The following is a 15,427-nucleotide window of genomic DNA, read 5'->3' as shown; positions in this document are numbered from 1 at the left end:
TCCTAACAAATAATCTAAAATTAATTTACTAGTTAATGAGAGTAGCCTTTGAAAATGGTGTTGGAAAAACTGGTTTTGCATCTCATCAAAACCCACAGCGAAAGCAACACAAGGATCTACTTCATTCATGAGAGATAACATATAACCTTGAGTTCTAGAGTAAAGAACAGAAATCATACCTTGATGCAGTGAAATTTAAAAACAAGACTTGAGAATATCATCAATTTTCATCCCAATTCCACATGGTACCCAAGATGAGTGGTCTCTCAATCAGTTCTTAAGTATGTTGATTTTCTAAAAAGAAAAGTGTATTCAAAAAATACTGCAGAGAAAAACTATTTTCTCTTCTTTTTATCATGCTTACATATTAACTGTCTTAGCAATTACTTTATTTAATAACTCTTATTAAATAAATAATCGATTATCTAATTGGGTTAGCCTTTTGAACTAGCCCAATTGGGCTTGAATGTGTGGCTTGGGATGAGACCAAAATGACTAATAAAGCTCTAGCTCCAATAGGCTTTAAACTTATCTATCGATTCTTGACATGTCCAAAGTTACCAATAATTATATAATAAGTACCACTATGGAAATATAATTTCACTGAGCCTTATTAATAATTATATCCCAAGACTCTAATATGATATCATTTGACCCCTCCATGAAATATCCATAGTGAATAAAGTCATAATGAACTGTCACTTTGTAAACAATCATTTTATTCCTTGAGTACCCGATTTAATCTTTTAGTTATTCATATTTTTGAAATATAATTTCAATAAATATAAACTTTAACAACTCCTTACTAAAGTGGCTGGCCCTGAATAACCAGTTCCCATTAAACTTATTTCAAGGGAATATTTTGTGTCTTTATAGAAAGAGATTATGGATTCCATCTTGAGAATATGTGTTCCTTCAACACTACGTGTGGTTACCTAACATACTGAGATTTTGACCGTTAAATTAGATCTCACTCATAATATATCAAAGTAACCTACATTTCATGATTAGATTCACTATCCTATCAGGATTGAGTCTATGAAATTAGAAATCGTGAGACTAATTATTCAAGTGACAGTTGTTAATTGAATAATTAATCTTACAGCTGTCCAATTCAATATGTTTTACACACATAAGACATATCAACATATCAATTAGAAGTCTCAACTTCTATGATTAAGAAAAACCATCTTAATTGATGTGTTATAGTCTTCGCAGATTCGCAGATGAATGCCCAATTTCATCACCAACTATGAACTACATTTTAAGTTTACAAGAAATTGTGATTTATATCTTCTGTAATTGAATTACATAAATCACATACAATGCATCCCAAGGATTATGATAATGTCCAATTAGTTCATTTACAAATAGTCTCATATAATTAAACAATTTAATTATTTAACATGCCAATAAATCGGATTTTAGGACATAAACCCTAACAATCTCCCATTTGCCCTCAAAGACAATTTTGCATATATTTGACATTTACTTCCCTTTAAAGTAAATCATAATCACTTTAAGGCAATGTTTGGAAAGAAGTTTCAACTAGATTTATTGTATAAATTATATTTTCTACTACTATATCCATGTACTCATATTTCTCTAATGAGATAATACTTAATGTGAATCTTCACCACTTAGGTGAACACATATCTTGAAGACAAATTTGATGAATCACAGTCAAACTACAAGCCAGTGTTTATGCAACTAGTAATTATCAAATCCTCTCTTTCGTGGATAAGCACATAATCTCCCATTCTCCTAAGATATTTGAGTATATGCTTTGCTCCCACTAAATTATGTAATTCTAGATTTTAATTGGTATTTGCTTACCATGCCCACTGCAAAATAGATATTTGGCCTAGCGACTTTCTATTAACATGGTATAAGGAACAGTTTTCATATGCCATTTCTTTTATAAGTATTAGGACTATAGTCCTTTATTAAAGATTTTTAAACTTAAAAGATAAGAATCCTTTCTTAAAGTATCACATGCTATACTTGGCTAAAATCTAATCTATTTAAGCAATCCAGAATGATGTTTTTTAATTTTTTAAAAATTTTTGCTATTTTTTTTCGGAATTCTCTAGTTTTGGTGAGGTAGAAACCAATCGGATCGAACTTTTTTTTTTTCTCTCTTTCTTGACCTTTCCCGACCCGTTTTGGCTTGAAATAATGCCAGAATGAGGTTTTTTAATTTTCTGAATTTTTTTTGCTATTCTTTTCGGAATTCTCTAGTTTGGGTCCAATAGAAACTGATCAGATTGAAAAAAAAAAAAAAAAAAAAAAAATCTCTCTTTCTCGACCTGTGTCAACTCGTTTTGGCTTGAAATAATGCTAGAATGATATATTTTAATTTTTTTAATTTTTTTGCTATTTTATTCAGAATTCTCTAGGTTGGGTCGGGTAGAAACCGATCAAATTGAAAATTTTTTTTCTCTCTTACTCACCTGTCTCGACCCGTTTTGACTTGAAATAATTCCAGAATGATATTTTTTAATTTTCTGAATTTTTTTCTATTTTTTTCGGAATTCTCTAGTTTGGGTCAAATAAAAATCGATCGGATTAAAAAAAAAAATTGTCCCTCCTTCTCCACCTGTCCCAACTAGTTTTGCCTTGAAATAATGCCAGAATGATGTTTTTTAATTTTTTGAATTTTTTGCTATTTTTTTTCGGAATTCTCTAGTTTGGATTGGGTAGAAACCGATCGGATCGAATTTTTTTTTTCTCTCTTTCTCGACCTGTCCTAACCCGTTTTGGCTTGAAATAATGCCAAAATGATGTTCTTTTAGTTTTATAAAATTTTTTGCAATTTTTTACCTCTAGTTTGGGTCAGGTAGAAACCGATCAGATCGAAAAAAAAATTTTCTGTCTTTCTCGACCTGTCCCGACCCGTTTTGACTTGAAATAATGTTAGAGTGATGTTTTTTTTTTTTTTTTAATTTTTTTCAATTTTTTTGCTTTTTTTTTTTTTTGGAATTTTCTAGTTTGGTTGGATAAAAACCGATCGGATCGGAATTTTTTTTTCTCTCTTTCTCTACCTATCTCCACCATTTTTGGCTTGAAATAATGCCACAATAATGTTTTTTAATTTTTTGAATTTTTTTGCTATTTTTTTTTTTTTCAGAATTCTCTAGTTTGGGTCAGGTAGAAACCGATCGGATCGAAAAAATTATTTTCTTTCTTTCTCGACCTGTTTTGGCTTGAAATAATGCTAGAATGATGTTTTTTTAATTTATTGAATTTTTTTTGCTATTTTTTTGGGAATTCTCTAGTTTGGGTCGGGTAGAAATAAAAACAGAATGATGTTTTTTAATTGGATTTTGTTAATGTGTGCCCTAAGGGCACACATTATTTTTCATTTTTGGAAAAGTTTTTCTCGGAAATTGAAAAAGTATTGACAGCTTTTTCAATTTCCGAGAAAATGTTTCAAAAAATGGATGGATTAATATGTGCCTTAAGGGCACACATTAACCAGACCATTTTTAATTTTTTCAATTTTTTTGCCATTTTTTTTTTGGAATTCTCTAGCTTGGGTCGGGTAGAACGCGATCGAATCGAATTTTTTTTTCCCTTTCTCGGTCTGGCTCGACCCGTTTTGGTTTGAAATAATTCCAGAATGATTTTTTTTTTTTTTTTTTTTTTTACTTTTCGAATTTTTTTGCTAATTTTTTCAGAATTCTCAAGTTTGGGTTGGGTAGAAACCGATCCGACCAAAAAAAAATATTTCTCTCTTTCTCAACCTGTCCCGACCTGTTTTGGCTTGAAATAATGCTAGAAAGATGTTTTTTAATTTTTTGTATTTATTTGCTTTTTTTTTTTTTCAGAATTCTCTATTTTGGGTCAGGTAGAAACCGATAGGATCAAAAAAAAACTTTCTCTCTTTCTCGACCTGTCCTGACCCGTTTTGGCTTGAAATACTGCCAGAATGATGTTTTTTTTTTTTTTTTTTTTTTAATATTTTTAATTTTTTTGCTAATTTTTTCAGAATTCTCTAGTTTGGGTCGGGATGAAACCGATCGGATCGAAAAAAAAAAAAAAAAATTCTCTCTTTCTCGACCTGTCCCAACCCGTTTTGGCTTGAAATAATGCCAGAATGATGTTTTTAATTTTATAAAAATTTTTGCTATTTTTTATGGAATTCTCAAGTTTGGGTCAGGTAGAAACCTATTAGATCAAAAAAAAAAAAAAAAAAATTTCTCTCTTTCTTGACTTATCCCAACCCGTTTTGACTTAAAATAATGCTAGAATGATGTTTTTTAATTTTTTGCTATTTTTTTTTTTTCAGAATTCTCTAGTTTGGGTCAGGTAAAAACCGATTGGATCGATTTTTTTTTTCTCTCTTTCTCCGCTTGTCCCACCCATTTTGGCTTGAAATAATGCCAGAATGATGTTTTTTTAATTTTTGAATTTTTTTGCTATTTTGTTTTTTCAGAATTCTCTTGTCTGGGTCGAGTAGAAACCGATCGGATCGAAAAAATTATTTTCTCTCTTTCTCGACCTGTCCCAACCTGTTTTGGCTTGAAATAATGCTAGAATGATGTTTTTTAATTTTTGAATTTTTTTGCTATTTTTTTTCGGAATTCTCTAGTTTGGGTCCGGTAGAAAGCAATCAGATCAATTTTTTTTCTCTTTTTCTCGACCTGTCCCGACCCATTTTGGCTTGAAACAATGCCAAAATGATGTTTTTAAATTTTTTGAATCTTTTTGATATTTTTTTTCGGAATTCTCTAGTTTGGGCCGGGTAGAAACCGATCGGATTGAAATTTTTTTTTCCCTTCTGGCCTATCCAACCGTTTTGGCTTGAAATAATGCCAGAATGGTTTTTTCAAATTTTTGAATTTTTTTGCTATTTTTTTTTCAGGATTTTCTAGTTTGGGTCGTATAGATACCGATCGGATTGAAATTTTTTTTCTCTCTTTCTCGACCTGCCCCACCCTGTTTTGGCTTGAAATAATGCCAGATTATTGTTTTTTTTTTTTTGGTTAAATTTTTGCTATTTTTTCCAGAATTCTCTAGTTTGGGTCGGGTAGAATCTGATTAGATCGAAAGTTTTTTTTTTCTCTCATTCTCGGCCTGTCCTGACCCGTTTTGACTTGAAATAATGCTAGAATGATATTTTTTTTAGAATTTTTATTTTTTTTGCTATTTTTTTTTTCAGAATTCTCTAGTTTGGGTCTAGTAGAAAGCAATCAGATTGAAATTTTTTTTTTCTCTCTTCTCGGCTTGTCCCGGCCCGTTTTGGCTTGAAACAATGCCAAAATAATGTTTTTAATTTTTTGAATCTTTTTGCTATTTTTTTCGGAATTCTGTACTTTGGGCCGAGTAGAAACCGATCGGATCGGAAAAAAAAAAATTTCTCTCTTTCTAGGCTTGTCCTGACCCGTTTTGGCTTGAAACAATGCCAAAATGATTTTTCAATTTTTGAATTTTTTTGCTTTTTTTTTTTTCAAAATTTTGTAGTTGGGTCGTGTAGATACCGATCGGATCGAAATTTTTTTTTTCTCTCTTTCTTGACCTGTCCCGACCTGTTTTGGCTTGAAATAATGCCAGATTGATGTTTTTTATTTTCTTAAATTTTTGCTATTTTTTTCGGAATTCTCTAGTTTGGATCGGGTAGAAACCGATCGGATCGAAAAATTTTTTTTCTCTCTTTCTCGACCTGTCCTAACACGTTTGGTTTGAAATAATGCAAGAATGATGTTATTTAATTTTTTGCAATTTTTTTCGAAATTCTCTAGTTTGGGTCGGGTAGAAACTGATCGGATCGAAATTTTTTTTCTCTCTTTCTTGACTTGTCCTGACCCGTTTTGGCTTGAAATAATGCCAGAATCATGTTTTTTTAATTTTGTGAATTTGTTTGCTATTTTTTTTTTTTGGATTCTCCAGTTTAGGTTGGGTAGATCTGATTGGATCGAATTTTTTTTCTCTCTTTCTCGGCCTATCCCGACCCGTTTTGGCTTGAAATATTGCCAAAATGATTTTTTTTTTTTTTTTGCTATTTTTTTTGGAATTCTCTAGTTTGGGTCTGGTTGAAACCGATCGGATCGAAAAAAATTCTCTCTTTCTCTGCCTGTCCCACCCGCTTTCGCTTGAAATAATGCCAGAATGATGTTTTTTAGTTTTTTCAGTTTTTTTGCTATTTTTTTTTTTCGGAATTCTCTAGTTTGGGTCGAGTGGAAACCGAATGGATCGAAATTTTTTTCTCTCTTTCTCGATCTGTCCCGACCCATTTTGGCTTGAAATAATGCCAAGATGATATTTTTTTTTAAATTTTTTGGTCTGTAGAGACCAATCATATCGATTTTTTTTTTCTCTTTCTCGGCCCATCCCGACTTGTTTTGGCTTGAAATAATGGCAGAATGATTTTTTTTATTTTTTGAATTTTTTACTAATTTTTTCGGAATTCTATTGTTTGAGTCGGGTAGAAACTGATCAGATAAAAAAATTTTCTCTCTTTCTCAAGCTGTCCGACCTGTTTTGGCTTGAAATAATGCTAGAATGATGTTTTTTAATTTTTTAGCTATTTTGTTTCGGAATTCTCTAGTTTGGGTCAGGTAGAAACTGATTGGATAGAAAAAAATTTCTCTCTTTCTCAACCTGTCCCGACCCGTTTTGGCTTGAAATATTGCCAGAATGATGTTTTTTAATTTTTTGAATTTTTTTGCTATTTTTTCAAACTCTCTAGTTTGGGTCGGGTAGAAACCGATTCGATTGAAAGTTTTTTTTTTCTCTCTTTCTCGGCCTGTCCTGACCCGTTTTGCTTGAAATAATGCTAGAATGATTTTTTTTAATTGTTTGAATTTTTTTGCTTTTTTTTTTTTTGGAAATTCTCTAATTTGGGTCGGGTAGAAACCGATCGGATCGAAAAAAAAATTCTCTCTTTTTCGACATATCCGACCCGTTTTGGCTTGAATAATGGCAGAATGATGTTTTTTAATTTTTTGAATTTTTTTACTATTTTTTTGGGAATTCTCTAGTTTGGGGCGGGTAGAAACCGATCGGATCGAAATTTTTTTTCTCTCTCTTTCTTGACCTATCCCAACCCGTTTTGGCTCGAAATAATGTTAGAATGATGTTTTTTAATTTTTTCAATTTTTTTGCTATTTTTTTTCGGAATTCTCTAGTTTGGGTCGGGTAGAAACCGATCGGATCGTAAAAAAAATTCTCTCTTTCTCGACCTGTTTTGGCTTGAAATAATGCCAGAATGATGTTTTTTAATTTTTAGAATTTTTTGCAATTTTTTTTTCAGAATTCTCTAGTTTGGGCCAGGTAGAAACTGATCAGGTTGATTTTTTTTTTTTTTTTTTTTTTTTTTTTTTTTTTTTTTTTTTTTTTTTTTTTTTTTCTGTTTCTCGGCCTGTCTCGAAATTTCGTGGGTATAAGGAGTATTTATACTAGGGTGAAAAGGAATGCGAAGAGTCAGTTTTTCCAAAACAGAGCTGTCTGGCGACTTGGTCTTGTGACTTGACTTTTTTTTTTTTTCGTTTAAGAGACTTCATGTTTGTAAGGTTGAATTTAATCAACTATCTTGTTGGCTTTATTCCATGCCAAATTTGTTTGTAATTTAGCATTTAGAAACCCTGTATTTAGGTGGGAATCATGTAAGGGTAGTATGTGAGAGAGTGTGAAGAAAAGCTCAAGTTTGTGCACTCAGCAAGTGGCTCGCGACTGGATCTTGCGACTTGCAAGTCGGCAAAAGTGGCACACGTGTGGAGCATGCAGAGGAGCTAAATAGTCACGCCAGCTGGAGCACGACGGGACAAAAAGTCCAGACTGGCCATTCAGTTAGCTCGCGGCTTGAACTTGCGACTCAGTCAAGTCGCGAGGCCAAGTCGCCAGTCTATTCTGTTTTGGAAAAACTGACTCTTTGCATTCCATTTTCACTCTAGTATAATACCCCTTATACCCATGAAATGTAGAGAGCTTCTAGAGAGAATTTTGAGAGAGAAACTCGAGAGAAAAACAAGATTGACTCATCCACAATCTTCATCCTTGATTCTCCAAATTCCTCTACTCTCACCCTTTCCATTGTTACATCCTTGAAAGGTACACGTAGCCAAAATCTTTTCTTACCATACCCATATCTGTGAGAAGCCTGTTTGGTGCTTGGGGACCAAAATGGGAAATTAACCATGATTCTAAAACATTATAATTAGTAGGCTATGTTTTCAAACTATATTTTTTACTAGCATCTCGAGTCTAAAAGACTTGATTTAGGGCCTATAAATTGAGTCTCAAAGACTTGGTTTCCATGGTCTAATCACGCCTGATGTAGCTTTTTTCCACGTGGCGCACACATGGAAATCGAGTCTTAGAGACTCGATTTATAAGCCGACCCTTTTTTTTTTTTTTTTTGAACAAAACAAGGTAGAATAATATATTTAAATAAAATAAATACAAAAGGTGTAAGGAAGGGTCCTAGCCATGCAGGCCTACCCAATAGCTTGGGCACGGACAAGGACAGATTACCCACTGCCAAAAGCAAAAAAAATGTATGAAATACAAAACAAAAGTTGGGTAGTCACAGAAAAATGTATAAAATACAACTAAAAGTTAAGTAGTCACTATCTATACAAATAAATAAATAAAAAAAAAAATGACTTGTAGCTTCTCTGTTTTCCTTTTCTATCTGCTGCTACTGCAATCTGCTTTGTAGCCTGAAGCCTCAAATGTCATGCTTTAACAAGAACTTTTCTTCTTAATCTCCTTCTCTTTCTCTCTCTATCTTGTTTTCCTGTCTCTTTTCTCAAGACGTTGCGTAAACTGGTTTAAAAAAAAAAAAAGAAGGGTGTGAAAAGTTGGAGTGACGAAAGAAACGAAGGAAACTTAGATGAAAGATGAAAAAGATAGGAAGAAGATTAGAAGTAAAAATGGCTGACTAAACTGTATTGTAGAAATTGTTTTAAAAGGTGTGGTGTAGAGTAAACTTTGGGAAATGGAAGCCTTGGGAAATAAAAATAAAAAGGGGTGAAGTTGATGTCTTGATGAGACCGGACCCTTTATACATTTTTCTGTGACTAGCCAACCTTTGTTTTGTATTTTATACTTTTTTTTTTTGCTTTTGGCAGTGGGTAGTTTGTCCTTGTCCTTGTGCCCAGGCTATTGGGTAGGCCTGCATGGCTGAGGACCCTTCCTTGCCCCTTTTGTATTTGTTTTATTTAAATATACTATTCTACCTTGTTTTGGTCTAAATTTTTTTTTTTATAAATCGAGTCTTAGAGACTCAATTTTCATGTGTACACCACGTGAAAAAAATGCCACATCAGATGTGATCAGACCATGGAAATCGAGTCTTTGAGACTTGATTTATAGTTCCTAAATTGAGTCTTTTAGACTCGAGATGCTAGTAATAAATATAGTTTGAAAACGTGGCCTACTAATTATAATGTTTGAAATTAGGGTTAATTTCCCATTTTGGCCATGCTTGGGAAGCAGTTAGGAAGGGACCAATGGATATTGGTTGATGCTATGGGCTATAGCGGAATTCGGCAAGCTAAAGAATACAAAGGTTCGGTGCAACTTCGTTGGAGCAAGAAGTTTGGAGGGCTTAGGTACACTAGGTAGATTAGACTTGGAGGGTCTACTGTTCATGTATCCTAACTTCATTCTTTAGTGGATTATTGACCACTAAGAGGGTGGTGGAGAAGTTTTATGTCGAGAGCTTCGGTTTCCTCTTTGATAACACATTATTGTGTTGTCCTTTTGTTTACATCTCTCTTCCCTTAATCTTTGTCATTTAATTTCTGCTGTGAATGTGATTTTATTTGGTTTAGATTGTTTATCAATTCTGTTATAAGCTTATGTTCATTTTCTGCACGTACATTATTTGATATTAAGCTTGAATTGGTAATTTGTATATTGGGGGTCTAAACGTTCATAGTGTTTTACACGCTATTTGAATTTTTAGTGTTAATTTTGGCTAATGTTTAGGGGTATTTTGGTCATTTTCAAAGGGTTTGAGGGCATCTTGTTTGATTTTGAGGTTTCAATGGTATTTTGGTCAATTTAAAAGTTTTGAGGGGTATTGTGGTCATTTTGAAGATTTTGGCGGTGTATTGGTCATTTTTTTAGGTTTTTAGGATATTTTCGACATTCATGGTGCATTTTAGTCATTTTGGAAGTTTTAAGGGTATTTTGGTCATTTTAGAGTTTGGGTGATTTAAAGGTTTTTTCATATTTTGGTAATTCTCACAGGTAAAATAAGTTTTTTTTGACAAAAAAAAATCCTTGAAATCACTAGCCAATATACCCACAAAATTACAAAAATACCCCCAAAACCACAAAAAGTTGGAGGAAAAAAAAAAAAAAAAAAACCCGCTTGAAACCTCTTAATTGAGCAAAATANAATTGGCCCTCAATAGCTTTGGGCCAAGTTTGGAATGTCCTACGTTAGAATCAGCCTAAATCTTCTGAATCAGCCCAAATCTCCTAAATCAGCCCATTAAGTGCTTCTTTGATCTTCTTGGATCTTGCTCTAGTAATAGGCCTAACTAGAATATGCAATGCATCCTTTAATGCTTGTTGATACTCATCATCGTCAAAACGGCCACAATAATCCCCCCCCCCCGGGTTGTAACCTCTGAAAATGACCAAAATACTCCTAAACATTAGCCAAAATTCACTCGAAATCTCTTAAACGAACAAAATACCTTTGAAACCATATAAATAACCAAAATATCCTGAAAAACCTCTAAAATGATGAAAATACCCCAAAACAAATAACCCTAAAACCTCACAAATGACCAAAATAACATGGAACCTATAAAATGACCACTATTCCCCAATACATCTTAAATGACCAAAATATCTAGATACCTCTAAAATGACCAAAATATTTTTCAAACCACTAAACTGACCAAAATGACCTTTGAAACCTCAGAAATGATCAAAATATCTCTAAAACCTCTTAAATGACGAAAATATTCCCGAAACCACTATAATAACATAAATACCCCCGAAATCACTAGAATGACCAAAATTACCCCCCCCCGCCCCGGGGGCACCCTAAACCATTAAAATGAGCAAAATGCCCCAAAACTTCATAACAACCAAAAATACATCAAAACCACTCAAATGACCAAAAAATCTTCGAATACACCATGAAACTTTTAAACAGGCCTAAATTACTTGAAACCTTCAAAATAACAAAACCTTTCAAGTTATATTGTGTCATTAAGTAGTTTCAGGGGTATTGTGGTTATTTTTGAGGTTTTAAGATATTTTTGACCATTTTAGAGGTTAAAGAGTATTTTGGTCATTTTAATTATTTTAATAAATTTTGGCCATTTTACAAATTTCAAGAGAATACTAGTCTTTTTTTCTGCCTTTTTTTTTTTTTTTTTCTTTTTTTTCTTTTTGAGGAACTTCAAGGGAATACTAGTCATTTTAAAGGTTTGGGTTTTTGTGTGCGTGCGTGTGTGTGTGTGTGTGTGGACATTTTATACATTTTTAGGCGTTCTTGGCCAGTTTAGAGGTTTCAGGGGAATTTTTTATCATTTGATGTTTCAGGGGTATTTTGATCATTTTTTAGATTGTGTGGGTATTACAGTCAGTTCCAAGTTGTTTTACTTATTTTTGAGGATTTTAGGGTATTTTGCTCATTTTAGCGATGTCGAGCTGTATTTTTTAATCAATCTCAATGGTTGGGGTATTTACAAGGTATCGAGATTTGACTGCTCATTCGTTTTTGAGGTTTCGGGTTATTTCATTTTAGAGATTTTGGGCATATATATATATATATATTCCTATTTTTAGTCATGTTTTTATAAACAGCATGCACTCATTGTAATGGAGGGATATTATTGATTCAAAATCTAAAAAACATGAGGTTTTGCTTCTTCTTTTGGTTCTTTTAGAACTATGAACTTATCAGAGATTCTTCCTTGCGGCATTCAAATTTTATACCTTCGGTTCGTGATTCAGTTATAATCATTAGGTCGAGGTTAGTTACTTATACCTTTGGTTTGCATTTCAACTATAAACTTTGGGTCATAGTTTCTATCAATATCTGAATTTTAGCTTTCTTGGGCAAATATTCCAATATTATTTGTTGGTTTTCAAAGCGTGTCGATTGAGGTTTGTATCAGATGGTTTTGGGGGTGTATTAGTCATTTTTTAGGATTTTGGGATATTTTGGACATTCATGGTGCATTTTAGTCATTTTTGCAGTTCTAAGGGCATTTTTGGTCATTTTAGAGGTTTGAGTATATATAAAGGTTTTTTAATATTTTGGTAATTCTCATGGGTAAAATAATTTTTTTTTTAATGACAAAAAAATACCATTGAAATTACTAAAATGCCCAATATAACCCTAAAATCACCAAAATCACAAAAAAAAAAAAAAAAAACTTGAAACTTGTTAATTGACCAAGATAGCCCCAAAATCTCTAAAATGACCTCTAAAATGACCAAAACACCCCTAAAATAGCTGGAATGAGCTGTCAAATCTCGATACCTCGTAAAATGACCAAAATGCCCCAAACATCATTAAAAAATACACCCTCAACATCGCTAAAATTACCAAAATGCCCTAAAATCCTCTAGAATGACCAAAAAAAACTTGAAACCAACCAAAATATCCCAAAAAATCTAAAAAATGCATAAAATACTAATGAGAATCAACAAGCATTCAAGAATCCATTGCATGTTCCAGTTGGGCCTATTACTAGAGTAAGATCCAAGAAGATCAAAGAAGCACTTAATGGGTTGATTCAAGAGATTTGGTCTGAATTCTAACACAGGACATTCCAAGCTTGGCCCAAAGGAAGATGAATGCTTAATAAATTTAATCCAAGCTATTGAGGGCTGATTTGCTTAATTGGGCGTGATTTATGGTGTGGATTAATGGCTGATTGACTTTCCAGATCCATATTAATTATTATACATTTTTCCTATTATGGAGTTTCTAATTTCAGATCAAATCTACCTTAATTTTAGGCTTTTATTATTTAGAACTTTTTTTTAGCTATTTTCCTATTTTGGACCTGCCAATTTCAGACCAAATCAACTTTTATTTAGTACTTTTAAAAAAAAAAAAAATTTTCTACTTTTAGTCATGTCTTATAAATAGCATGCACTCATTGTAATAGAGGGATGGGAATAAAAATCAGACAAAGATGAGGCTTTGCTCTTCTTTGGGTCTTCAAGAACTGTGAACTTATCAAGGATTCTTCCTTGTGGCATTCAAACTTTATACCTTTGGTTCGTGATTCAATTATAATAATTGGGTCAATGTCTATTGCTTATACTTTTAATTCACGTTTCACTTATAAACGTTGGGTCAAGTTCTATAAAACTTGAATTTTAGCTTTCTTGGGCAAAAATATTCTAATTTTATTTGTTGGGTCTAAAAGCGTGTCAATTAAGGTTCGCATCAAATACCAGTTTTGGGATAATTTGGTAATTCAAGTAGTTTCAATGTATTTTTGGTTGTTTTGAAATTTTGAGGCAATTTTATTCATTTAAAGGTTTCGGGTTAGGGGTGGGGGGGGGGGGTAGTTTTGGTCATTCTAATGATTTTAGGGGTATTTTTGTTATTATAGTTTTTCAGTATTATTTCATCATTTTAGAGGTTTTAGAGGTATTTGGTCATTTCTGAGGTTTTGAAGGTATTTTGGTCATTCTAGTGGTTCCAAACTATATTTTGTCACTTTAGAAGTATTTTGGTAATTTTAGTGGTTTCGAAAGTATTTTGGTCATCTTAGAGGTTCGAGGTATTTGTTTTTTTGTCATTTTCAGGTTTTAATTTTTAGTTGTTTTAGAGATATCAAGGTATTTTTGTCATTTTAGATGTTTTGGAAATGTGGTCATTTTATAGGTTTCATGGTATTTTGTCGTTTTGAGAGTTCAGGGTTACTTTACTATTTGTTAGATTTTTGGGGTATTTTTGTCTTTTTAGAGCTTTTGGGAGTATTTTGGTAATTTTTAAATTTTGAGGGTATTTTGTTCTTTTTAGAGATTTCAAGTGTATTTTGGATGTTTTTTAGCTTTAGGGATATTTTGGTCATTTTTTAGGTTTTTGGGATATTTTGGACATCGTGGTGCATTTTAGTCATTTTGGTAGTTCTTAGGGTATTTGGTCATTCAGTTTTGGTGTATCAAGTTTTTGATATTTTGGTAATTCTCACGGGTATTTTTTTTTTGGACAAAAAAAATACCTTGAAATCACTAGAATGGCCAATATACTCCATAAATCACCACAATTACCAAAATACCCCCAAAACCACAAAACGTCCAAAAGAAAAACACCCTGAAACCTCTTAGTTGACCAAAATAGCCCCAAAATATCAAAAATGACCAAAATAACCCCGAAACTTCAAAAATGACCAAAACACTCCTGACATGGCTAGAATGAGCATTCAAATCTTGATACCTTGTAAATGACCAAAATGCCCCAAACATCTAAATAAAAAAAAATAAATAAAAAAAAATACAACTTGACATCGCTAAAATGGGCAATATGCCCTAATCCTCTAGAATGAGCAAAACAACTTGAAACCGACCAAAATTCCCCTAAAATCTAAAAAATGAACAAATAACCTAGAAACCTCAAATGATCAAAAATACCCACAAAACCTCTAAATTGGCCAAAACACCCAAAAAATTATAAAATGTCCCAAAAAAAAAAAATACTCAAACCTCTAAATGATCAGTATTCCTTTAAAATCTCTAAATGACCAAAATATATTAAAATATTTAACCTCTAAAGTGATCAAAAAATATCCTAAAACCTCAAAAATGACCACAATACCCTTGAAACCACTTAATGAAACAATATAACCCAAAAATTTTAGTTATTTTGAAGGCGTTGAGTAATTTAGGCCCGTTCAAAAGTTTCAAGGAATTTAGTCATTTAGATGGTTTTGGGATATTTTGGTCATTTTAGAGATTTTAGATTTCCGTTTACATTCTAGAGGATTTGATATCATTTGGTCATTTTTGCAATATTGGGGGTATTTTAATCATTTTACAAGTTTTGGGGTATTTTTAATCATTTTAGTGGTTTTGAAAGTATTTTACCATTTTAGAGGATTTTAGGTATTTTTTCTCATTTTAGATGTTTTGGGAATTTCGGTCATTTTATAGGTCTTAAATGAACATGGTATTTTGGTGTTTGTGAAGTTTCAATGTTATTTTAGTTATTTACTAGGTTTTCGGGTATTTTCATCATTTTATAGGTTTTGTGATATTTTGGTCATTTTAAGGTTTCAAGGGTATTTTGCTTGATTTTGAGGTTTCAATGTTTGCCTTTTGGGGAAAATATTATTACGTACCTTTTGTGTAACCATTAATTTTAATTTAAATCAATATTATTATGAAAAGAATTGTTATGTCCACAAATTTTTTATGAAAATCTTAGTAGCAAGTTGTTTAGTTCTAATTTAAATCTATAATTGAAAGTACTTTTTTGCTCACTAAAAAC

The sequence above is a fragment of the Quercus suber genome, unplaced genomic scaffold, assembly GCF_002906115.3.
Source record: "Quercus suber isolate HL8 unplaced genomic scaffold, Cork oak 2.0 scaffold_1153, whole genome shotgun sequence".
Taxonomy (NCBI): Eukaryota; Viridiplantae; Streptophyta; class Magnoliopsida; order Fagales; family Fagaceae; genus Quercus; species Quercus suber.
This window is presented reverse-complemented; position numbering follows the sequence as displayed.